Source organism: Lissotriton helveticus, chromosome 5_1, assembly GCF_964261635.1.
Source record: "Lissotriton helveticus chromosome 5_1, aLisHel1.1, whole genome shotgun sequence".
In the NCBI taxonomy this organism is placed as follows: domain Eukaryota; kingdom Metazoa; phylum Chordata; class Amphibia; order Caudata; family Salamandridae; genus Lissotriton; species Lissotriton helveticus.
In genome coordinates, this window is record NC_136065.1 from 1,822,624,023 (window position 1) to 1,822,649,639 (window position 25,617).

A 25,617-nucleotide genomic window follows, 5' to 3' on the forward strand; every position below is an offset into this window, starting at 1 on the left:
AGAGAGGTAACCTTTAACTGTTGTCACATCAAGGCCTTGCTTCCGATAATTGTGCATTTATGGGTTGAATGCTTAGATAAGAGCACCAGACAACAAACTTCGCCCAGGGTTCTGTATAAATAGATTTGGTTGATGGAGACTTGGCTACCATGGTGACACCAACCACTTTGGTAGGAAGGTTGAAAGCCATCAACTGTTGCTGCTCTATCTCCATACATGGAGGCGTAGATTGATTGTACTGGCTCCAGTGCAAGACTCAGCCCTTCTGCTGTGACAGAAGTTTCTCCCAAAGGGGCAGCTGCATTTTAGGGCATATACTTTTGGCCAGATGTTCCAGGTACCCCACTCTCTGCTCCAGTCCGGGACCATTAGGAAGACTTGAGCCTGGTCTCTCTTGATCTTCTTGAGTACCCTGGACAGAAAAGGGAAAGGTGAAAAAGCACCGTCGAGCACAAAAATGCCACCTGTCACGACCCAGACCCCCAATTTTGGTGAAAGGAGACTCAGAGAGAGGACTCCATTCGAGACTCCTTTCAAAACACCAATGCACAAAAGTTTTGACACTGTGAGTTCTCTGAGGTGGTGAATAGCACGAACCATGGTACTTCCCATTGTTGGAAGATGCCGTGTACCACCTCTGAGTGTAACTGGCACTTGTGATCCACTAAGCAATGTCGGATGAGATCATCTGCCCTGGCATTTAAAGATCCTACTAGGTGCTGGGCGATGAACGAAATGCAGAGCCTTCTGACAGAACCCACAACCTCACGCCACCCTGCTTGTTGCCATACTATTTGGCAGTCGTGTTGTCCCTGAGTACCTGCACCTGTTGCCCTTTGATGGTCGGGAGGAACACTTTCAGCACCATGCAAATTACTCACATCTTCGGCAAGTAGAGGCAAGCCTCACTCGGAGACCAGAGCCTTCTGATTTCCATCTCTTTTGGATGACCTCTCCAACCCAGTAACTCACATCATGTCACTGCCATTAGCTCTGGGTGGGGTAGGAAGAGGGGTTTGCGGCCAGTCCAATTTCGGTCGAACAGCCACCACTGCAGATCTTTCGAGGTCTCCTTCAACAACTGGGTGGAGACTGAGTGGATGCCTTGGAGCTGAGTATACTGAGACTTTTGATCCCACTGCAGAGGCCACAAATGCCACCTGTCATGGTCCACAAGCAAGATGCAGGAGACCAAGAGGCCCAGATGTCTCAGACCTGTTCTTACTGAGAACCAGGTCAATGGTTGATACATCAGGATCATAGCCTGAATATCCTGGACTCATTAAGGCTGAGAGATGGCTCATAAAAGCACAGTGCTCTTTGCTTCCAGCTGATTGTGTACTGTCAAGGACAATTTAAAGCAGTTTTGCAGGTGCTGTAGAGGTGGGGCTGGAGTTTTGGTAGCACATTGCCCCTTAGGACCTGGACCCTGTCTAACTACCCTCTAGCCTCGTTCCTGAAAAGACTGGTAGGCCTGTTGCTGCTGAGTCAAGAGTTGACGCTGCCTCTTCTGGTATCCCTTTCCAAAGTATTGAGAGGGGCGCTGTTGTTGTGGGAACTTCTGAACAAGCTGAGCTAGGCCCTCAAAAGAGAGAGGTGGCTTTGCTCTCCTTAAACTTCTCCAAGGCTGAGTCAGCCTTTGCTCCAAACAGTGTCAGGCCATCAAAGGGCATGACTATATGGGACTGATGCATGTTATGTTATCTTATATAGCTTACAAAGCACACAGCTGCCCCAGCAAAAGAGTGCCACGGCCGCTAATCACAGTCAAACTGAGAAGACCACCAGAAAAGGCAAAGGGACCTACAGTGAAGGGAAAAGATGAGTCTTAGTTGCCTTACGGAATGCCAAGTAATTATTTAGGCTACGAATGGCCAGTGGTAGAAAGTTCCAAAGTTTGGCTGCCAGTGTGCGGAAGGCACGCCCCCCAGGCCATGCTCTCCTTACCCTAGGAACAACCGCCAAGTGTTGGCCCATAGAACGAAGTTGGCAGGAGCTAATGTAGGGCGCGAGCAGGATGGTCAGAATGCCAGGGGAAGAAGAGTTCAGGATCTTAAAAGCGATGCAGAGGGACTTAAATTCCACACGTCTGGCCACTGGCAACCAATGTAGTCAGCGAATGGCAGCAGAGGTAGAGCAAGTTCTCAGGAGGCCTAGAAGAGTTCTGCCCGCCGCATACTGAACCCTCTGTAATCTTACGATCTCTGACTTGTTGGTCGCTAAATAGAGGGAGCTGGCATAATCCAGTCTCGACAAAATGGCAGCCTGGATGATGACATGCCGAGTGGCCAGATCAAATTAACCTAACAAAGGTTTAAGCCCCCACAGAATACCAGTACAGGTCCCCGCCACTTTCTTAGTTTGGGCCTGAAAGCTGAGAGCAGAGTCCACCCAAACACCCAGATTCTTTACCATCTGTTTGGGGTGGGAGCACAGCCCAAGGTTGTGGGTCACCAATGCTCACTCCACTGCTCATCAGCCCACCGACCAACAGGACTTCAGTCCGATTAAAAGCCCGTAGAGGGAATCCAGGTGTGATGTCGAAGCACCACATTGATCCCGACTGCCCTACACAGGAAGTCTGCCGTATCCAGACCTGAGCGAATTATGTATTTCACTGGATTTTTGACCAAGATTAGAAGTTGTAAGGTTGTTCTGAAGTCTTGTAAGACAGGCAACAAGATAGGCTATCCGCACCCTCTTCCACAATGTGTGTGAGTACCATCCCCAGATACATGTGTTCACAGGGAAAGACTGCTACTCGAGAATACTTGTAACAAGAGTGTCTCCTTCCATTTAGATTCCGTGTCGGGTGGGGTGTACAGGAACAAGTTTGGGTTTGGGAAACTGAAGGATGCCTGTTCCACTAAACTCTCAGAGGTGGGGTGAGCAGAAAATCAGGGTCCCCAGTAGCAGGTCTGTGTCGTCTTGCCACTTGCCATTTCATTGAGTGCAAGCACATCTGTGAAGGCCTCATTAATTTATGATAATTGAATTGAAGAACAAAAACCATAGGTTTTGATTCATCCCATGGATTCAGGACCTTCATCAGGACATTTGTTTTAACTTTCTGCATAGGCAAGTTGAGTTTCAGAATTTACCCTAGCCTCCTAATGAGTGTGGCGAAGGAGTCAGAGTCTTCGGTGTGCCATAGCCTGATTTAGGGAGAATTGTCCAATGTCTTGTGATGTATTCAGGCCACTGGCATACTGAAGATCTTCAAACACATTCCCATCATCATAATAATCATCAGTATACCCATCATCATCATCATCATGGTTGGGGTATATTTCCGAATTGGAGTGGCCATAGTGTTGCAATCTTGGTGGTTGTTAAACTTTCGCATCTGATAAAACTATGGGCTCCGGGTATGGCGTCAGTAACGCCAGTATCAGCGTTGAGGCTCAGGCCAGTGGCGATAGATGTGCTGCCGCAATCGGCATCAGACGTTGCACACGGGCTGGAGTTGGCTGCACTTGGCTTGAGAAGGGTTGCGGGCTTGATTGGAAGTCGAGTGGCACAGTCAGCATCAGGGAAGGTTCTGCCAACTGGGCTCCGACTGGCAGTCATCTCAGATCCTTGAAACCGGAAGGCTCTCCAAAGGGATCTGATGGGATGCCACAAATCTCACATTTAATCAGCTTTCTGCTGGGGTAGGAGGCAAAGTGATAGCTCTTCATGAGGAAATAGCTCCGAGACCTGGAGGTACCCTGGATGTTGCGCAACTCCAAACTGTGCAAGTGACGGAACGTTTGCAAATCGTGCTTGTACTTTTTATGCATTTTATTGTGTGACTTTTAAGATTTACGTAAAGCCCGCGACTAAGCTAGATAAAATGAAAATACAAGATCACATATGTGGGAGTTCTGTTTCAACTGTTATGATGTCAATAACTTTTCAACTGTAAAAGCAGTTTTATAATTTCCTGACAGATGATTAGTCATCCAAACAAACTACAACCATACATGAATGCTTGTAATTTTACACTTTCAAGTCTTTCATAAACACAAATAACACATGTTAAATACAACATGGAAGGTTACAACAAAGCTCAAACTAAACACATGACAGGACATCACTTTCCAAAGTTCTCTTAAGTGAATATTAAAATATTATTCTTACTGTCTCTCTGCTGCGCAGTCTCTTCCAGCTGAGTATGGAAAGATGGCCAGACTAGTCTCATGACTTCCTGAACAGTGGTCATTTGGGGGGCCTGAGAATGTGGCTGGGAGGACAAGCCTTTAATGTCTGTGACCTTCATTCAGGCTCAGGAACAAAGGCCCTCCCAGCGCTAGCAGCAGGCCTTCCCCTGTCGTGGACACCCACTACATTGCAGCATGACCTGAAGTTATTTTAGATTTGGGCCTGCGCTACATTACACAGCTGGGTCCCCGGATCCCCATAAAGGTGAGGGTACTTTCCGACATCCTCTCACTAATGATTGCTAGTTCCTGCTCTCCAAATGGGAGGGCCTAAGGTGGGGGTTAGATTCTGGCAAGGGGCAGTAGCCGGATGGAGGAGAATGGTGTTGTGGTGATGAGAGGATGTCTCTGAATGACTACATAATTGCCAACTTCCTTTTGCTCTACGTAATTTCCTGTTTGTTGTGGTAGACAGAGGACGCCACCCCCCTGCGTCCAGGAGGGAACCCTTCACATACAGAGGAGATATCTCCGCATGCTGAGATTGGGGGCAGATATGGGGTGGAAGACCCTGTCTCAGTGCCTCACTTCCACATATGCCTGGTTCATAGGTATCGTATGGTTTGTTACCTTGCCCCTGTTTCCTTCTCAGTTCGATCCTTAGCTTCGGTTAGGGTTTCCACTTCTAATGTTCTCCCGTCCCTTGAGCCCTCCTCCACTTCTGTTCTGCTCACCTCTGAAGTCCTTCTCCACTGCTACTGGCTCTGCTCTGCCCACCTCTAATGGTATTGTCCTTTCTTTCTGGCTCGTGGTTATTTCTGCTCCTTCTATCTCTTCCACTCTGGTGTGCTCTCCTCCACTTTATTCGTCATCTCATTCCTAAGTCCTTCCATTCCACCCAAATACAGAGACTGCCCGTCTCCATTTGAGGGATGTGTGTCATGCATATCAGGTCCCAGCCCAGGTCACTTCCAGGTAACTGATTGATGCATTTGCGGTCTGTAAAAACGGTGCTGAAAGCAAAGAAGGGAAAGCGGGGACAGGGACCGCATTCCTTACTAGGGTAAGTGTCCTGTCTACAGTATCTTTGGCAGCCACCCTGCACCAGGCTACCCACTTCCATGACTTTCCTAAGCAGGTCTGCAGGCATTGCGTACCACTTAGTACTGGACAAGCATGGGGCGCGATATTCCAAACCCTTTCGCCCTGAGTTACTTTCAGGTAAGGAAAAGGGAGTGGTCATTGCATTGTGTTTACACTGTCTGTCCTAAGGCTGCATTCATGCAGGCAAAGCATACACTGCAGCGTATCAATAATGACCTACAATTCTGAACAGGCCATGAACTTTCACATAATCTGGAGAAACAGTTGCTATCTCAGATATCTGGGTATAACTTTCCCCGAAGTCAATGGCATCTTTGCTTGGCAATCATAATGCAATGTTGCTGTAGTCAAGACCTTGCTAACCAGATGTCACATTTAGACCCAAGATCCATTTGTTTTCCTATGGATTTGTATAGAAGTACATTAGAAATTAGAATAATTAATCAGTAATGTTGTTAATGGAAAACACATTTAAACAATTTGTGAACATCATTATGAACTGTTTCAAGACTAGTGTCTGATACATTTACTAAAGTTTATCCCCTGACAGTACAAGAAAGATTCCTAGCCTAGACTATGTTGATAAAGCTTAGTATGAATGTCAAATTAAAAAGTACTAGAGTTCTAGTATGTACATACAAATTGCTAATAGTAGTGAACAAGAGAATATTACCATCTTCCAGATTGAGTGCACACTGTCAAAATAAAGAGCTAGTTAATCGAGTTACAGGGAGAGGTGTTAGTAGACATATATTTGTATGCATTCTTTGTATGTTTCGTTTTCAGCAATTACATGTTCAACATCAAAGTACACAAAGTTTGGTTACACTGTGATATCACTACAGTACATCCATTCCCTATTACAGTTAAGTACAGAATCTTCTATGCCAATTTACTAAGGTCTAATTTAAAGTTTGGCAGATGAGTACTCCGTCACAAACATATCCTAAAGCACTTGTAATATGGCAGACAGAATATCTCTTAAATTTGTGACAAATTTCTCATCTGGGAAACCGTAAATCAGATACTAAGTTATTTAAGATATCTCTTTCCCTTTTTGATTTCCACTACGTCCTACAAACATCCTTCATCAACACAAGTGACGAGTAAGAGTGGTGGAATGCAGGGTCTTGGTTGCCTTTCTTATTCTATTCCCCTTCCCCTCGTCGACTACTGGGCCTCATATGTGGTCAGTGGTGGAGGAGATGAAAGACGGAAAATCTCATTGCTCGCACTTGAATCCTGGCACACAGTTAAGCTCATGTAGCAGCCCCTGGTGCCAGCTTTTCAAGTTTTGCAGCCTGTCTATGACACAACTCTCGTAATAATTTCAAGTTTTCTTTACTTTGGCTGCTTGGGCCCACATTTCATACTCTGTTGAATTCTTTATAGAGTATTGAGCAGCCGCTCGTTGTTTCCAACTGTTTCTTGTGGAATTCCAGTCATTATTCATAAGATAATCAAATTTAATGTTAGTCGTTTCCCTTAAGATCGGACATTCTATTTCCGGGGATCCTTGAGCTACATTAAAATCACTGTTAATGCGATTACTCCGTTCGAAACTAAAAGTACAAGTGACGGTATACATATTGCCCATCATTGTAAGGACTACAAGTGGCAAAGACACTCTTCAAAGATTTCTTTAATGTTTCTTCTAATGAGGTCCACCGTTTGAGACTAATACTGTAGCCCAGATGAAGTTCCAAAGAGGGAACAAAACACATTGGTTGGGTTGGTCAAATCAATCAACCAATCAGGTGTTTGTTAAGCACGACTACTCATCTGTAAAGGGTCTCAAGGCGCTGGGTGGTTTAGGGGGAGTGTTTGCAGGTTCCAGTCCATCAAGGATGGGGGTCTGTCGAAGAGCCAGGTTTTGAGGTTTCTTGCGAAGATGGGGAGTGATGTTGTCGGTCTGAGGTGGAGCGGAAGGTCGTTCCAGGCTTTGGCCACGAGTAAGGAGAAGGAGCAGCCTCCTGATCTTTAAAATCAATTTTAAAGATATTCTTCTTTTCAAAAGCAATTTATTCATCATGAGAAGTTAAGACTTTGTCCTGATTACTGCACACTGATACTTTTGAAATAGGAAAGACATTTGGAAATAAAGTTTGTTTAATGTGGACTTGGATATCATAATAATTTATTTTCTGGAGTGTTTCCTTTTTTGGGTCACTTGGGCAACAAAACCTATAGTTGGTTAAACACACAATGTTAAATTGACCAACTATTGTATGTGCAATGTTATGATCATTGTTGCCAACGTTGTATTTCTTAATCTATCAAAATATTGTGAAGATATGTATATATAGGTAAGTATAGGTTCACAATACATATCTCCATATATATGTGCTTTGACAATATGTATATGTATATTTGGGTGGATGTGGAGGTACAAATGGTAAATATACACTTATATATACTTACCTCAATGACGTTTTGGCAGCCGACATATTGGATGCGATGTTTTGGTAGCACAATACTTTTGTGCTTGCTTATAACACATAAAACCAACAATTTGTGGAGAGCTGGAGAAAACACTGTCTGGGCTGAAACACCTTTGACATATTCCCATGTTGTTAATCCTTTGACTTTGGTGTTGAATTATACAGGTCTTTCAATGGATCACTTAGAAAGATCAAATGACACATATGCATTAAAGAGTGACTCTAACTTGATATCAACGTTACAGTCACTATATTGTATTTTTTTTAAATATCTATCCAATTTTTTATTATAGTGCATGGGGATTTATTGCCTTGGTAAAATGTCCAGTTTGTGGCTCATATATTGTGTGGTAGGTGGACCACCAAACCTATAGGTCAGGAATACTTTCGGCAAAAATGTAATGCTGCTTTGCATGTTTTTTGTCCTTTGAAAAGTTGCAACACGGGAGGTCCTTTCTGTACAACAAAAAGAAATGCCCCAGGTGCCCAGGTAGTTTTCTCACTGTACTTATCTTTTCCTGTCCAGATTTGCCATGCCTTGCTTAGTGAACCAATAAAAAAAAATAGCATCAAATATCTGCCTATTTAGCGCACTTGCAATGTGACCCTGTGGCAGATGGGCTTGCCAACAACAATACCAGCTTGGGCTCTACTGTCCAAAACCAACTGGTACCCCACCTCTAAAAGACACAACAGAACTGTTGGATGGGTGGTGCAGAACATCTGTCAAATTTTCTCAGAGTATCTACATCACCAAATCTGAATGACCCTCCAATTTAAATATTATTGGTTTTATTTTACGATGTGACAATCATAACAAAAAATTTACTGTTCGTTTTCTCTTTCCTTTTCTTACTTTATTCTTTTTTTAATCCGTTTATTGAATTTTCTGTTACATTTACAGTATAGTTTTGTAAAAGTAGAGTATGTATTCCAAGTTTTTCTGCGCAATCTTTTAGGTTAAATCCTTTAATCGTTGATTCAAGTTATCATTCAAACAAATAGGGTCGATCCAGGATTTAGACAAGGTATAACATTTTTATTGGTACAAAATTGAACGAAGACAGCCGACACGTGTTTCGCCCTCTTTGGCGAATTGCGCCAGGGCTTTCTCAAGGCTATATTCAGTATCTCAGAAATAATCAATTGTATTCTCAAAGTACATCATGATCGATATATACAGAGGACATCATCGTGACAACATGTAGATCTGGCGGGAGATTTACCTCCAAATTGAAACTTTTAAGGAATTGCCTCTGTATATATAGATTGCGCAGAAAAACTTGGAATACATACTCTACTTTTACAAAACTGTTCTTTTTTAAAACTCTAAAAGGTCCAGAGTTTTTGAGTATGCTTCCTCCACAAAAACCTCTGTGAAAACAATATATAGTCCTGGAATCCTTGGACCTTCAATGCTCAGTCGTTATGTACATTTACAGTATATAATGCGCATGTTCTTCATTACAATTATTCATGGCATATATTGCTTCTTGTAGTAAATAAATTGTTATATGAGTTTATTCTTCCGGGAGGCATGTGGTTGGTTACCTCTTGCATGTTACCTCTATGAAAGCTTCTGCGCATAGTGTCTGTTTGTTGGAAGTGGGGGTCCTTATCGCTTACCGCCACCACCAAATGCTGGAGGCGGGAGTCCCTGACCCCTCGCTTCAACGTTAAGCTAAGTAAGGACACTGTCTGAGATAGCCCTGCTCACCCCCTTAGTAGCTTGGCACAAGTAGCCAGGCTTTTCTCCAAGGCACGAGTGTACAATATGTGCAACCAGACTCACAGCAACCCAATGATGTCACCACAAATAGACTCTACAAGAGTTTTTAAAAAAAATGAGTATAATCGATATAAGAAGTTATACGAGATAATCACACAATACAAAATCAACATATAAGAATGGGTAGTATTCTTTCCGGTGGGTTGGTAGGTTCTAATCCCAACCACAGCTTCTAGCCAACAGTTAAGCTCACTTCTAACCGTTTCCAAAAGGTTAGGCCAGTCATATTGCTAGAATCACACATGTTGAAAAAGAAAACAAATACTGCAATGCATAACGATATTCTCTTGTACTGTGTCAACAGAGAAACAATACCATACGTAGCGCCACAGTCATGTACTTTGCAATAAAAGGAATAATGCAATGCGTATCACTACCAGCATGTCCTGTACCGGGAAGAAACAAAGCAATGTGTCATGCTACAATCCTGTACGTTGGAATGAAAAAAGAATGCACTGTGCCACGTTATAATCAGATACTGTGCAAGGAAGAAATAATGCAATGCGCCACGTTACAATCCGGTAATCAGCAAGGAAAAAATAACGCAGTGCGCAGCACACCAAGCATGTAGTCCGTCAAGCACAAATGAGGTCAGGCGTCATACGACAGTTCAATAGTTCGTTAGCAGCAATAATGTAAAGTGTAATACGACAGTTTAGGTGCTCTGTTAACAGTGCCACCAATATGGATCAATGATGACACAAATGTACTGTTTCACACTCCAGCCCCAATACTGCCCCTCCTTGGGTCAGCACGGGCCGGGATCCGAGCCAAAGCAACAGGCTTGCGCAGCTGACAGAAGCGAGAGGCCGAGAAAGTGTCCCTCCAGGCCCGCACCCCACCCCAGGTGGTGATCCACATTACCTGGGGAGGCATGACCCCACTCTCCTCTCCGACGTCAGCGACTTGGGCCCCATGATCCAGAACTTCATCACGGGGTGCGGCGAGATCGGGCCGCTGGCTCAGCTCCTTGGGGCTGCCGGTCCGGAACGCTGCTGTTTGACTCCGAGACCCGCCCTCAGCACTGTGGAGACTTTACTTCAAATTCGGAGCACACCCTACCCAGGCACTCCTCACCAGCGCCTAAGGTTCCACCTCAACACGCACACTGCGCTTCCGAGACTCGCCTCTTCTCTGGTGCTCACTAAGACCCAGCGCTATTCACCAGTGCCTCTGCTTGCAACTCGACACGCACCCTGCGGGTCTGAATCTCTCCTCTTCTCCCGGTGCACACGATGTCCAGGTGCTCTTCACCAATGCCCTGGCTGCACCACGACATGCACTTTGCGTGTCTGATTCTCACCTCTTCTCCCGGTGCACACGATGACCAGGCGCTCCTCACCAATGCCCAGGCTGCACCATGACAAGCACTCTGCACGTCCGAGACTCACTTCTTCTTTTGGTGCACACGATGTCCAGGCCCTCTTCACCAACGCCCTGGCTGCACCACGACACGCACTCTGCGTGTCCGAGTCTCACCACTTCTCCCGGTGCACACGATGACCAGGCACTCCTCACCAACACCCTGGTAAGAAGACAAAGAAAATAATTGTGCATGGGTTCGAAGGGAGTGCAAGTCAAGTCGGTGAGTACCAAAGTAATATTCCACATTCTCGAGGTGTTTAGACTTTTAAATTATGATACATCTTTTCTGACGATATTCGCTACTTCCAGGTTTCTATACTCTATGTGGTGTACTAGGTGTGCAAAGATTAAAAAAATAGAAAAAGAGAAATGTGTTGAACCCGTCCCCTGCCTGCAGACATGAATTCTGGACATTCATCTGTTTGACACATGGTCATTATTTAAACCCGATCATACTGTAAACTCCTGACTATTTATATGTACTGTTTTGCAGGGTTTTACCCTATTTTTAGCACATTTTATCTGATGGTTTTATAATTTTATAAACAATTTGTCTGAGATTTAACTGTAAAATTTTTGTATCTAATGTCGTTTCTATCTTTGTTGACCATAGAATTTTGAGAAATGCCTTTTATTGAAGTTTCTGTATGCTTTTATGGCATCAGGGCCGATAATAACGTTTTCTTGACTGACTGACAATATTCCACTGTGGTATGACAAATGGAGTTGGCAGGAACATGTGGACCAGTCCCTTCAAAACATGCATCATAACCCCAGACTATTGCTACCTCCGATTCCCTGGAGGTAGCAATAGCTGAGGACCTCTGGGTCAGCCATTTCACGGCATTATATAAAAATGAAGAATTACCAACACCAAATTCCTGTGCGATATTCCCGCACATCGCCATTGCCCCGCAGCCCGAAGTACTACACACTACAGATATCTTCCCATTGAACATATCTTTTTCTCCACTTGAGGTTGAGCAGGCCATCCGAGAGAGCGCAAATTCCAAAGCCCCAGGGCCGGACGGAATCCCTATTGACTTATTTAAAGAGAATATGGAATTATGGTCCCCGCTTCTCACCAATGTGTTGAACGCCTATACTCAAACAGGCTTTCCAGCCACTTGGCAGGAAGTCATTGTAATCCCCATCTACAAAAAAGGAGATAGACAGGACCCCAAATGTTACAGGCCAATCTCCCTGCTCGACTCTCTGATGAAAGTGGCAGGGAGAGTTCTACTCACTAAATTACAATCCTGGGCCAATACTGAAGGGGTCTTGTCTAAATTCCAATATGGATTTAAGAGGGGGCTGGGCACAGTAGAGCAGGGACTTAATTTAACCCTAATAATTAGCAAATACATGGTGGTCAAAAAGGGGAACCTATATATGACGTTCGTCGATTTAACTTCGGCTTTTGACTGCCTGAATCATAAAGTATTATGGTCTACCCTGACCAAAATCAGGATAGACCTCTCTGTGCTGAATTTTATAAAAGAACTTTACAGAGGTGCAGGTGCAACGGTCCGACATGGAAAAAATGGAGAACGCACCAAGAAGTTTCCCATAGAAAAGGGCGTTCGACAGGGCTGCATCCTTGCACATTTTCTTTTTAATTTGTATATCAACGAAGTGGCAGACTTTTTGATTAATTTGGAGGTTGACTATCCCAAGATAAACGGCTCGTCGGTACCTATATTGTTGTATGCCGACGACGCCGTAATAATGTCGCGAACTCAGGTGGGCCTTCAAAAGGCACTCACTGGCTTTGCATCTTTCATGGGATCCAGAGGTTTAAAGATTAACGTGGGAAAAACTTTTACCATGTGCTGTACATCAAAAAACACCTCCAAAATAGACTGCAAAACTTTTGTTAATCAGACAAAGATAGGCTTGACCAAAACCTTTTCATATTTAGGTATTACTTTTAATAACAGAGGAAACTGGTCCACAGCTACAGCCACACGAAATTTGGCCTTCTCCCGTACCATTGGCGCAGTAAAACAATTTGCTAAGAGATTGGGTGGTAAACCCATTGACATCCTGCTTAAGATCTACGCAGCCAAATGTGTTTCTACTGCGACCTATGGAGCTGGCATTTAGGGGACGGCCGATTGCACACAGATTCAAATAGCGGAAAATGCCTTCTTTAGGTATCTGTTAGCTGTTCCAAGATCAGTCTCTACAACCATATGCCACAAAGAATTAGATCGGATTCATATCACAGATTTAATTAAGATAAGCCCAGTCATGTTGTGGCATAAGATATGGTCCTCCAAGGACACAGCTTTTAGTAGGGAAGTGATCCAAGATTGTATGAACCATTCAGCGGCGAGGAATTTTACCTGGCTATGTTATGTTAAAAAAAAATTAAATTCCATTGGCCACCCAGAACTTTATGGAACCCCGAGTTCATGCGCATTAATATCGAAAAAAATTATAAAAGAAACTTGCCTTGAGCTGTTAGAAGACAGGCGGTGGTACCTGGATGGAAATAATTCTACGATCATTTCTCATCGTCGCATTCTACATGGTCCAGGTTTACATCCATACCTGGCCCCGGTTCTCGACAGCTACCCCTGAATGCTACTAACTAGGATGAGAACTGATTGTTTCTATAGGCTGATATCATTTCCCGCCCCGAACGACTGGTCTACCACACTAATAAATTGTCCATGTGACGATTCTTCCTTGCAGTCAAACATCCACAGCATCTTTTTTTGTAAATACTATGAGTGGGGCAGAAAGAGGTATCTGTTGCCCCTCTTAAAGATGTGGGGATTGAGACAATGCAAACCAGCTCTGATCAAATTATACATGCTACAAGACGAACTTACTATGGTCGCAGCTGTTAAATATCTGAAATATGTAGTAAGATGCAGAGGCTCGATGACATAATTGACTGTACGACTGTACTGTATATTGTACACTACCTGATCAAATAGTACTTTTAACCATCCAGGATTTCCTCTAGTTTTCCCTTTTTTAATGATGATTTCTTAACGCCCCTTTTTTAATGTTTCTATGTAAAATTATGTATCAAATTGTATTACTGTAATTGTGGATAAAATGTTTTCTTCCCGCAAAATCCTTTTTAATGTGCTTTTATGGTCTTTTAACAAATACCGAATAAAGCTATCTTTGATTGATTGATTGATTGATTGATGACAAATGGAGTTGGCAGGAACATGTGGACCAGTCCCTTCAAAACATGCATCATAACAGGTGACTTGAAGAAGGATGACTGGTCAGGTAAATGTAGGAAGGCTGAAAGTGCAGAGAGGTAACCTTTAACTGTTGTCACAGCAAGGCCTTGCTTCCGATAAGTGTGCATTTATGGGTTGAATGCTTAGAGAAGAGCACCAGACAACAAACTTCGCCCAGGGTTCTGTATAAAAAGATTTGGTTGATGGAGACTTGGCTACCAAGGTGACACCAACCACTTTGGTAGGAAGGTTGAAAGCCATCAACTGTTGCTGCTCTATCTCCATACATGGAGGCGTAGATTGATTGTACTGGCTCCAGTGCAAGACTCAGCTCTTCTGCTGTGACAGAAGTTTCTCCCGAAGGGGCAGCGGCATTTGAGGGCATATACTTTTGGCCAGATGTTCCAGGTACCCCACTCTCTGCTCCAGTCTGGGACCATTAGGAAGACTTGAGCCTGGTCTCTCCTGATCTTCTTGAGTACTCTGGACAGAAAAGGGAAAGGTGAAAAAGCACCGTCGAGCACAAAAATGCCACCTGTCACGATCCAGACCCCCGATTTTGGTGAAAGGAGACTAAGAGAGAGGACTCCATTCGAGACTCCTTTCAAAACACCAATGCACAAAAGTTTTGACACTGCGAGTTCTCTGAGGTGGTGAATAGCACGAGCCATGGTACTTCCCATTGTTGGAAGATGCTGTGTACCACCTCGGAGTGTAACTGGCACTTGTGATCCACTAAGCAATGTCGGATGAGATCATCTGCCCTGGCATTTAAAGATCCTACTAGGTGCTGGGCGATGAACGAAACTCAGAGCCTTCTGACAGAACCCACAACCTCACGCCACCCTGCTTGTTGCCATACTATTTGGCAGTCATGTTGTCCCTGAGTACCTGCACCTGATCCCCTTTGATGGTCGGGAGGAACACTTTCAGCACCATGCGAATTACTCACATCTTCGGCAAGTAGAGGCAAGCCTCACTCGGAGACCAGAGCCTTCTGATTTCCATCTCTTTTGGATGACCTCTCCAACCCAGTAACTCACATCATGTCACTACCATTAGCTCTGGGTGGGGTAGGAAGAGGGGTTTGCGGCCAGTCCAATTTCGGTCGAACAGCCACCACTGCAGATCTTTTGAGGTCTCCTTCAACAACTGGGTGGAGACTGAGTGGATGCCTTGGTGCTGAGTATACTGAGACTTTTGATCCCACTGCAGAGGCCACAAATGCCACCTGTCATGGTCCACAAGCAAGATGCAGGAGACCAAGAGGCCCAGATGTCTCAGACCTGTTCTCACTGAGAACCAGGTCAATGGTTGATACATCAGGATCATAGCCTGAATATCCTAGACTCATTAAGGCTGAGAGATGGCTCAGAAAAGCACAGTGCTCTTTGCTTCCAACTGATTGTGTGCTGTCAAGGACAATTTAAAGCAGTTTTGCAGCTGCTGTAGAGGTGGGGCTGGAGTTTTGGTAGCACATTGCCCCTTAGGACCTGGGCCCTGTCTAACTACTCTCTAGCCTCGTTCCTGAAAAGACTGGTAGGCCTGTTGCTGCTGAGTCAAGAGTTGACGCTGCCTCTTCTGGTATCCCTTTCCAAAGTATTGAGAGGGGCGCTGTTGTTGTGGGAACTTCTGAACAAGCTGAGCAAGGCCCTCAAAAGAGAGTGGTGGCTTTGCTCTCCTTAACCGTCTCCAAGGCTGAGTCAGCCTTTGCTCCAAACAGTTTCAGGCCATCAAAGGGCATGACTATATGGGACTGATGCATGTTATGTTATCTTATATAGCTTACAAAGCACACAGCTGCCCCAGCAAAAGAGTGCCACGGCCGCTAATAACAGTCAAACGGAGAAGACCACCAGAAAAGGCAAAGGGACCTACAGTGAAGGGAAAAGATGAGTCTTACTTGCCTTACGGAATGCCAAGTAATTATTTAGGCTACGAATGGCCAGTGGTAGAGAGTTCCAAAGTTTGGCTGCCAGTGTGCGGAAGGCGCGCCCCCCAGGCCATGCTCTCCTTACACTAGGAACAACCGCCAAGTGTTGGCCCATAGAACGAAGTTGGCAGGAGCTAATGTAGGGCGAGAGCAGGATGGCCAGAATGCCAGGGGAAGAAGAGTTCAGGATCTTAAAAGCGATGCAGAGGGACTTAAATTCCACACGTCTGGCCACTGGCAACCAATGTAGTCAGCGAATGGCAGCAGAGGTAGAGCAAGTTCTCAGGAGGCCTAGAAGAGGTTTGCCCGCCGCATTCTGAACCCTCTGTAATCTTAAGATCTCTGACTTGTTGGTCGCTAAATAGAGGGAGCTGGCGTAATCCAGTCTCGACAAAATGGCAGCCTGGATGATGACATGCCGAGTGGCCAGATCAAAGTAACCTAACAAAGGTTTAAGCCCCCACAGAATACCAGTACAGGTCCCCGCCACTTTCTTAGTTTGGGCCTGAAAGCTGAGAGCAGAGTCCACCCAAACACCCAGATTCTTTACCATCTGTTTGGGGTGGGAGCACAGCCCAAGGTTGTGGGTCACCAATGCTCACTCCACTGCTCATCATCCCACCGACCAACAGGACTTCAGTCCGATTAAAAGCCCGTAGAGGGAATCCAGGTGCGATGTCGAAGCACCACATTGATCCCGACTGCCCTACACAGGAAGTCTGCCGTATCCAGACCTGAGCGAATTATGTATTTCACTGCATTTTGACGAAGATTAGAAGTTGGCTGCACTTGGCTTGAGAAGGGATGCGGGCTTGATTGGAAGTTGAGTGGCACAGTCAGCATCAGGGAAGGATCTGCCAACTGGGCTCCGACTGGCAGTCATCTCAGATCCTTGAAACCGGAAGGCTCTCCAAAGGGATCTGATGGGATGCCACAAATCTCACATTTAATCAGCTTTCTGCTGGGGTAGGAGGCAAAGTGATAGCTCTTCATGAGGAAATTTAACCGAGACCTGGAGGTACCCGGAATGTTGCGCAACTCCAAACTGTGCAAGTGACGGAACGTTGGCAAATCGTGCTTGTACTTTTATGCATTTTATTGTGTGACTTTTAAGATTTACGTAAAGCCCGCGACTAAGCTAGACAAAATGAAAATACAAGATCACATATGTGGGAGTTCTGTTTCAACTGTTATGATGTCAATAACTTTTCAACTGTAAAAGCAGTTTTATAATTTCCTGACAGATGATTAGTCATCCAAACAAACTACAACCATACATGAATGCTTGTAATGTTACACTTTCAATTCTTTCATAAACACAAATAACACATGTTAAATACAACATGGAAGGTTACAACAAAGCTCAAACTAAACACATGACAGGACATCACTTTCCAAAGTTCTCTTAAGTGAATATTAAAATAATATTCCTACTGTCTTTCTGCTGCGCAGTCTCTTCCAGCTGAGTATGGAAAGATGGCCAGACTAGTCTCATGACTTCCTGAACAGTGGTCATTTGGGGGGCCTGAGAATGTGGCTGGGAGGACAAGCCTTTAATGTCTGTGACCTTCATTCAGGCTCAGGAACAAAGGCCCTCCCAGCGCTAGCAGCAGGCCTTCCCCTGTCGTGGACACCCACTACATTGCAGCGTGACCTGAAGTTATTTTAGATTTGGGCCTGCGCTACATTACACAGCTGGGTCCCCGGATCCCCATAAAGGTGAGGGTACTTTCCGACATCCTCTCACTAATGATTGCTAGTTCCTGCTCTCCAAATGGGAGGGCCTAAGGTGGGGGTTAGATTCTGGCAAGGGGCAGTAGCCGGATGGAGGAGAATGGTGTTGTGGTGATGAGAGGATGTCTCTGAATGATTACATAATTGCCAACTTCCTTTTGCTCTACGTAATTTCCTGTTTGTTGTGGTAGACAGAGGACGCCATCCCCCTGTGTCCAGGAGGGAACCCTTCACATACAGAGGAGATATCTCCGCATGCTGAGATTGGGGGCAGATATGGGGTGGAAGACCCTGTCTCAGTGCCTCACTTCCACATATGCCTGGTTCATAGGTATCGCATGGTTTGTTACCTTGCCCCTGTTTTCTTCTCAGTTCGATCCTTAGCTTCGGTTAGGGTTTCCACTTCTATTGTTCTCCTGTCCCTTGAGCCCTCCTCCACTTCTGTTCTGCTCACCTCTGAAGTCCTTCTCCACTGCTACTGGCTCTGCTCTGCCCACCTCTAATGGTATTGTCCTTTCTTTCTGGCTCGTGGTTATTTCTGCTCCTTCTATCTCTTCCACTCTGGTGTGCTCTCCTCCACTTTATTCGTCATCTCATTCCTAAGTCCTTCCATTCCACCCAAATACAGAGACTGCCCATCTCCATTTGAGGGATGTGTGTCATGCATATCAGGTCCCAGCCCAGGTCACTTCCAGGTAACTGATTGATGCATTTCCGGTCTGTAAAAAGGGTGCTGAAAGCAAAGAAGGGAAAGTGGGGACAGGGACCGCATTCCTTACTAGGGTAAGTGTCCTGTCTACAGTATCTTTGGCAGCCACCCTGCACCAGGCTACCCACTTCCATGACTTTCCTAAGCAGGTCTGCAGGCATTGCGTACAACTTAGTACTGGAAAAGCATGAGGCACGATATTCCAAACCCTTTCGCCCTGAGTTACTTTCAGGTAAGGAAAAGGGAGTGGTCATTGCATTGTGTTTACACTGTCTGTCCTAAGGCTGCATTCATGCAGGCAAAGCATACACTGCAGCGTATCATTAATGACCTACAATTCTCAACAGGCCATGAACTTTCACATGATCTGGAGAAACAGTTGCTATCTTAGATATCTGGGTATAACTTTCCCCGAAGTCAATGGCATCTTTGCTTGGCAATCATAATGCAATGTTGCTCTAGTCAAGACCTTGCTAACCAGATGTCACATTTAGACCCAAGATCCATTTGTTTTCCTATGGATTTGTATAGAAGTACATTAGAAATTAAAATAAATAATCATTAATGTTGTTAATGGAAAACACATTTAAACAATTTGTGAACATCATTATGAACTGTTTCAAGACTAGCGTCTGATACATTTACTAAAGTTTATCCCCTGACAGTACAAGAAAGATTCCTAGCCTAGACTATGTTGATAAAGCTTAGTATGAATGTCAAATTAAAAAGTACTAGAGTTCTAGTATGTACATACAAATTGCTAATACTAGTGAACAAGAGAATATTACCATCTTCCAGATTGAGTGCACACTGTCAAAATAAAGAGCTAGTTAATCGAGTTACAGGGAGAGGTGTTAGTAGACATATATTTGTATGCATTCTTTGTATGTTTCGTTTTCAGCAATTACATGTTCAACATCAAAGTACACAAAGTTCGGTTACACTGTGATATCACTACAGTACATCCATTCCCTATTACAGTTAAGTACAGAATCTTCTATGCCAATTTACTAAGGTCTAATTTAAAGTTTGGCAGATGAGTACTCCGTCACAAACATATCCTAAAGCACTTGTAATAAGGCAGACAGAATATCTCTTAAATTTGTGACAAATTTCTCATCTGGGAAACCGTAAATCAGATACTAAGTTATTTAAGATCTCTCTTTCCCTTTTTGATTTCCACTACGTCCTACAAACATCCTTCATCAACACAAGTGACGAGTAAGAGTGGTGGAATGCAGGGTCTTGGTTGCCTTTCTTATTCTATTTCCCTTCCCCTCTTCGACTACTGGGCCTCATATGTGGTCAGTGGTGGAAGAGATGAAAGACGGAAAATCTCATTGCTCGCACTGGAATCCTGGGACACAGTTAAGCTCATGTAGCAGCCCCTGGTGCCAGCTTTTCAAGTTTTGCAGCCTGTCTATGACACATCTCTCGTAATAACTTCAAGTTTTCTTTACTTTGGCTGCTTGGGCCCACATTTCATACTCTGTTGAATTCTTTATAGAGTATTGAGCAGCCGCTCGTTGTTTCCAACTGTTTCTTGTGGACTTCCAGTCATTATTCATAAGATAATCAAATTTAATGTTAGTCGTTTCCCTTAAGATCGGACATTCTATTTCCGGGGATCCTTGAGCTACATTAAAATCACTGTTAATGCGATTACTCCGTTCGAAACTAAAAGTACAAGTGACGGTATACATATTGCCCATCATTATGATGGATTCTACTAAGGACTACAAGTGGCAAAGACACTCTTCAAAGATTTCTTTAATGTTTCTTCTAATGAGGTCCACCGTTTGAGACTAATACTGTAGCCCAGATGAAGTTCCACAGAGGGAACAAAACACATTGGTTGGGTTGGTCAAATCAATCAACCAATCAGGTGTTTGTTAAGCACGACTACTCATCCGTAAAGGGTCTCAAGGCGCTGGGGGGTTTAGGGGGGGTGTTTGCAGGTTCCAGTCCATCAAGGATGGGGGTCTGTCGAAGAGCCAGGTTTTGAGGTTTCTTGTGAAGATGGGGAGTGATGTTGTCGGTCTGAGGTGGAGCGGAAGGTCGTTCCAGGCTTTGGCCACGAGTAAGGAGAAGGAGCAGCCTCCTGATCTTTAAAATCAATTTTAAAGATATTCTTCTTTTCAAAAGCAATTTATTCATCATGAGAAGTTAAGACTTTGTCCTGATTACTGCACACTGATACTTTTGAAATAGGAAAGACATTTGGAAATAAAGTTTGCTTAATGTGGACTTGGATATCATAATAATTTATTTTCTGGAGTGTTTCCTTTTTTGGGTCACTTGGGCAACAAAACCTATAGTTGGTTAAACACACAATGTTAAATTGACCAACTATTGTATGTGCAATGTTATGATCATTGTTGCCAACGTTGTATTTCTTAATCTATCAAAATATTGTGAAGATATGTATATATAGGTAAGTATAGGTTCACAATACATATCTCCATATATATGTGCTTTGACAATATGTATATGTATATTTGGGTGGATGTGGAGGTACAAATGGTAAATATACACTTATATATACTTACCTCAATGACGTTTTGGCAGCCGACATATTGGATGCGATGTTTTGGTAGCACAATACTTTTGTGCTTGCTTATAACACATACAACCAACAATTTGTGGAGAGCTGGAGAAAACACTGTCTGGGCTGAAACACCTTTGACATATTCCCATGTTGTTAATCCTTTGACTTTGGTGTTGAATTATACAGGTCTTTCAATGGATCACTTAAAAAGATCAAATGACACATATGCATTAAAGAGTGACTCTAACTTGATATCAACGTTACAGTCACTATATTGTATTTTTTTAAATATCTATCCAATTTTTTATTATAGTGTATGGGGATTTATTGTTTTGGTAAAATGTCCAGTTTGTGGCTCATATATTGTGTGGTAGGTGGACCACCAAACCTATAGGTCAGGAATACTTTCGGCAAAAATGTAATGCTGCTTTGCATGTTTTTTGTCCTTTGAAAAGTTGCAACACGGGAGGTCCTTTCTGTACAACAAAAGGAAATGCCCCAGGTGCCCATGGAGTTTTCTCACTGTACTTATCTTTTCCTGTCCAGATTTGCCACGCCTTGCTTAGTGAACCAATAAAAAAAATAGCATCAAATATCTGCCTATTTAGCGCACTTGCAATGTGACCCTGTGGCAGATGGGCTTGCCAACTACAGTACCAGCTTGGGCTCTACTGTCCAAAACCAACTGGTACCCCACCTCTAAAAGACACAACAGAACTGTTGGATGGGTGGTGCAGAACCTCTGTCAAATTTTCTCAGAGTATCTACATCACCAAATCTGAATGACCCTCCAATTTAAATATTATTGGTTTTATTTTACGATGTGTCAATCATAACAAAAAATGTACTGTTCGTTTTCTCTTTCCTTTTCTTAATTTATACTTTTTTTAATCCGTTTATTGAATTTTCTGTTACATTTACATTATATAATGCGCATGTTCTTCATTACAATTATTCATGGCATATATTGCTTCTTGTAGTAAATAAATTGTTATATGAGTTTATTCTTCCGGGAGGCATGTGGTCGGTTACCTCTTGCATGTTACCTCTATGAAAGCTTCTGCGCATAGTGTCTGTTTGTTGGAAGTGGGGGTCCTTATCGCTTACCGCCACCACCAAATGCTGGAGGCGGGAGTCCCTGACCCCTCGCTTCAACGTTAAGCTAAGTAAGGACACTGTCTGAGATAGCCCTGCTCACCCACTTAGTAGCTTGGCACAAGTAGCCAGGCTTTCCTCCAAGGCACGAGTGTACAATATGTGCAACCAGACTCACAGCAACCCAATGATGTCACCACAAATAGACTCTACAAGAGTTTTAAAAAAAATGAGTATAATCGATATAAGAAGTTATACGAGATAATCACACAATACAAAATCAACATATAAGAATGGGTAGTATTCTTTCCGGTGGGTTGGTAGGTTCTAATCCCAACCACAGCTTCTAGCCAACAGTTAAGCTCACTTCTAACCGTTTCCAAAAGGTTAGGCCAGTCATATTGCTAGAATCACACATGTTGAAAAAGAAAACAAATACTGCAATGCATAACGATATTCTCTTGTACTGTGTCAACAGAGAAACAATACCATACGTAGCACCACAGTCATGTACTTTGCAATAAAAGGAATAATGCAATGCGTATCACTACCAGCATGTCCTGTACGGGAAGAAACAAAGCAATGTGTCATGCTACAGTCCTGTACGTTGGAATGAAAAAAGAATGCACTGTGCCACGTTATAATCAGATACTGTGCAAGGAAGAAATAATGCAATGCACCACGTTACAATCCGGTAATCAGCAAGGAAAAAATAACGCAGTGCGCAGCGCACCAAGCATGTAGTCCGTCAAGCACAAATGAGGTCAGGCGTCATAGGACAGTTCGATAGTTCGTTAGCAGCAATAATGTAAAGTGTAATACGACAGTTTAGGTGCTCTGTTAACAGTGCCACCAATATGGATCAATGATGACACAAATGTACTGCTTCACACTCCAGCCCCAATACTGCCCCTCCTTGGGTCAGCACGGGCCGGGATCCGAGCCAAAGCAACAGGCTCGCGCAGCTGACAGAAGCGAGAGGCCGAGAAAGTGTCCCTCCCGGCCCGCACCCCACCCCAGGTGGTGATCCACATTACCTGGGGAGGCATGACCCCACTCTCCTCTCCGACGTCAGAGACTTGGGCCTTGATCCAGAACTTCATCACGGGGTGCGGCGAGATCGGGCCGCTGGCTCAGCTCCTTGGGGCTGCCGGTCCGGAACGCTGCTGTTTGACTCCGAGGGCCCAATGACTTGGCCCTCCTTCAGGCGGTCTCAGTGAACACAGAGACCCGCCCTCAGCACTGTGGAGACTTTACTTCAAATTCGGAGCACACCCTACCCAGGCACTCCTCACCAGCGCCTAAGGTTGCACCTCAACACGCACACTGCGCTTCCGAGACTCGCCTCTTCTCTGGTGCTCACTAAGACCCAGAGCTATTCACCAGTGCCTCTGCTTGCAACTCGACACGCACCCTGCGGGTCTGAATCTCTACTCTTCTCCCGGTGCACACGATGTCCAGGTGCTCTTCACCAATGCCCTGGCTGCACCACGACATGCACTTTGCGTGTCCGATTCTCACCTCTTCTCCCGGTGCACACGATGACCAGGCGCTCCTCACCAATGCCCAGGCTGCACCATGACATACACACTGCACGTTCGAGACTCACTTCTTCTTTCGGTGCACACAATGTTCAGGCGCTCTTCACCAATGCCCTGGCTGCACCACGACACGCACTTTGCGTGTCCGAGTCTCACCACTTCTCCCGGTGCACACGATGACCAGGCACTCCTCACCAATGCACAGGCTGCACCATGACAAGCACTCTGCACGTCCGAGACTCACTTCTTCTTTCGGTGCACACGATGTCCAGGCCCTCTTCACCAACGCCCTGGCTGCACCACGACACTCACTCTGCGCATCTGAGTCTGACCTCTTCTCTCGATGCACACGATGACCAGGCGCACCTCACCAACACCCTGGCTGCACCAAGACACGCACACTGTGCGTCTGAGACTCACTTCTTCTTTTGGTGTACACAACGACCAGGCGCTCCTCAACAACGCCCAGGCGCTCCTCATCAACGCCCTGGCCTGCACCACTACATGAACCCTGCACGTCCGAGTTTCACTTCGTCTCCCCGTGCACACAATGACTAGGCGCTCCTCACCAACATCTTGGCCTGCACCACGACACGCACCCTGTGCGTACGAGACTCAGCTTACTCCTGAGTACCCACAATCACAAGGCACCACTTCTGAGGGTCTCAAACTGCAAAAGTACATGCACACCGTGTTGCTTGGGACTTCTCCGGAAACTTTTATGATCCTGTATTTCCAAACAGGGAGCCAGCTCAACTCGGGCCCTTGGGGTTACAAGACACAGCACAAAGCACAGTCTTCTTCAAGCAGGGGGACCCAGCCCCTCCAAGCACAGTCCAAACAGCCTCTCCCTTGGTTAGAACAGCAAACTGCAGACCAGCCCCAGATCACGAAGCAAGAATTGGTCTTTCCACAGCAGTCTCTTCAGTTGCTCCTTCTTTAGCAGAGATTCCTCTTGACCACAGAAAGGGTCCAAGCCTTTTCAGTCTCAATCCATTGCTGTTTCATTCCCATGTTCAGGGGCTTCAGCTCTCATAGTTATACCTCTTACTGTCTTTGAAGTTCCTTTGTGCTCAGGGGTCCCTGACCCCTCCCTAAATCAGTTCTGGGTGTCTCCTTCCCAGTGTCACCTCTCTCCATTGGATACTGGGGGCCTGGATCCTTATTCACTCAGCAGGAGATGGGTTAATTGGTTTATAGCACCAGCCCAGGCCTTTTGACCTCCCGGGCTTCTCCTCCCCTACTCTCCAGACACAGGGCAGCCTCACATCAAGACATGCTAGGTCACACTGTTGTTCCTTGTTTTAACAGTAGTGCATAGATTAGTTTCCAAATGATGGGTCGCACATGTATGAGCCAGTAAACAGGTAAGTCCATCAACATAAGCAAAGATAACAACTGCACAATGTAGGGGCAGTTCCCCTTAGATATCAACCCATCTCTCCATGCCCCCAGTTCCGTTTACATTGTTTGATGACTACTATACATGTTTTCCCCCCATATATACAGATGTTGAGAAAATTGAGCAGGTGCTCATGCAGGCACCATAGTGCGCAGTTCCCTTACTTCAGTTGGCCACTCTCAGTAGTCCTACTGCATAGGGTGAGGTGCTATCGATGACAGCGTGCAACCACTGGGGGTCTACCAACTCAGTGCCGTCACCTCATGAGCATGCAAGGGGTGGAGTGCTCCATAAGTGTCGACCTCAGTGTGTTAAGTAGTATTGCCGGGCATGTGGTTGTAGGATAATGCGATAAGTGGCAGGAAATGGGGAATAACTGCCTGCAGGGACTGCCTCCTAGGGAGTGCTTCATTAAGTGTCAAATGACGACTGAGTTCCATATAATTGCGGCCGCAACTCCCAGCATTTAAGGAGGAGGGGAGGGGGGGCTATAATGTGTAATGGCTCCCTCCACTGCCTAATAATCGGCATCTGAATTTCTCGGGGTAAGGTTTGCGGTGTCAACAGTTATGTTTGCCAGGTGAAGATGGAGGAGTGCCAGGTTG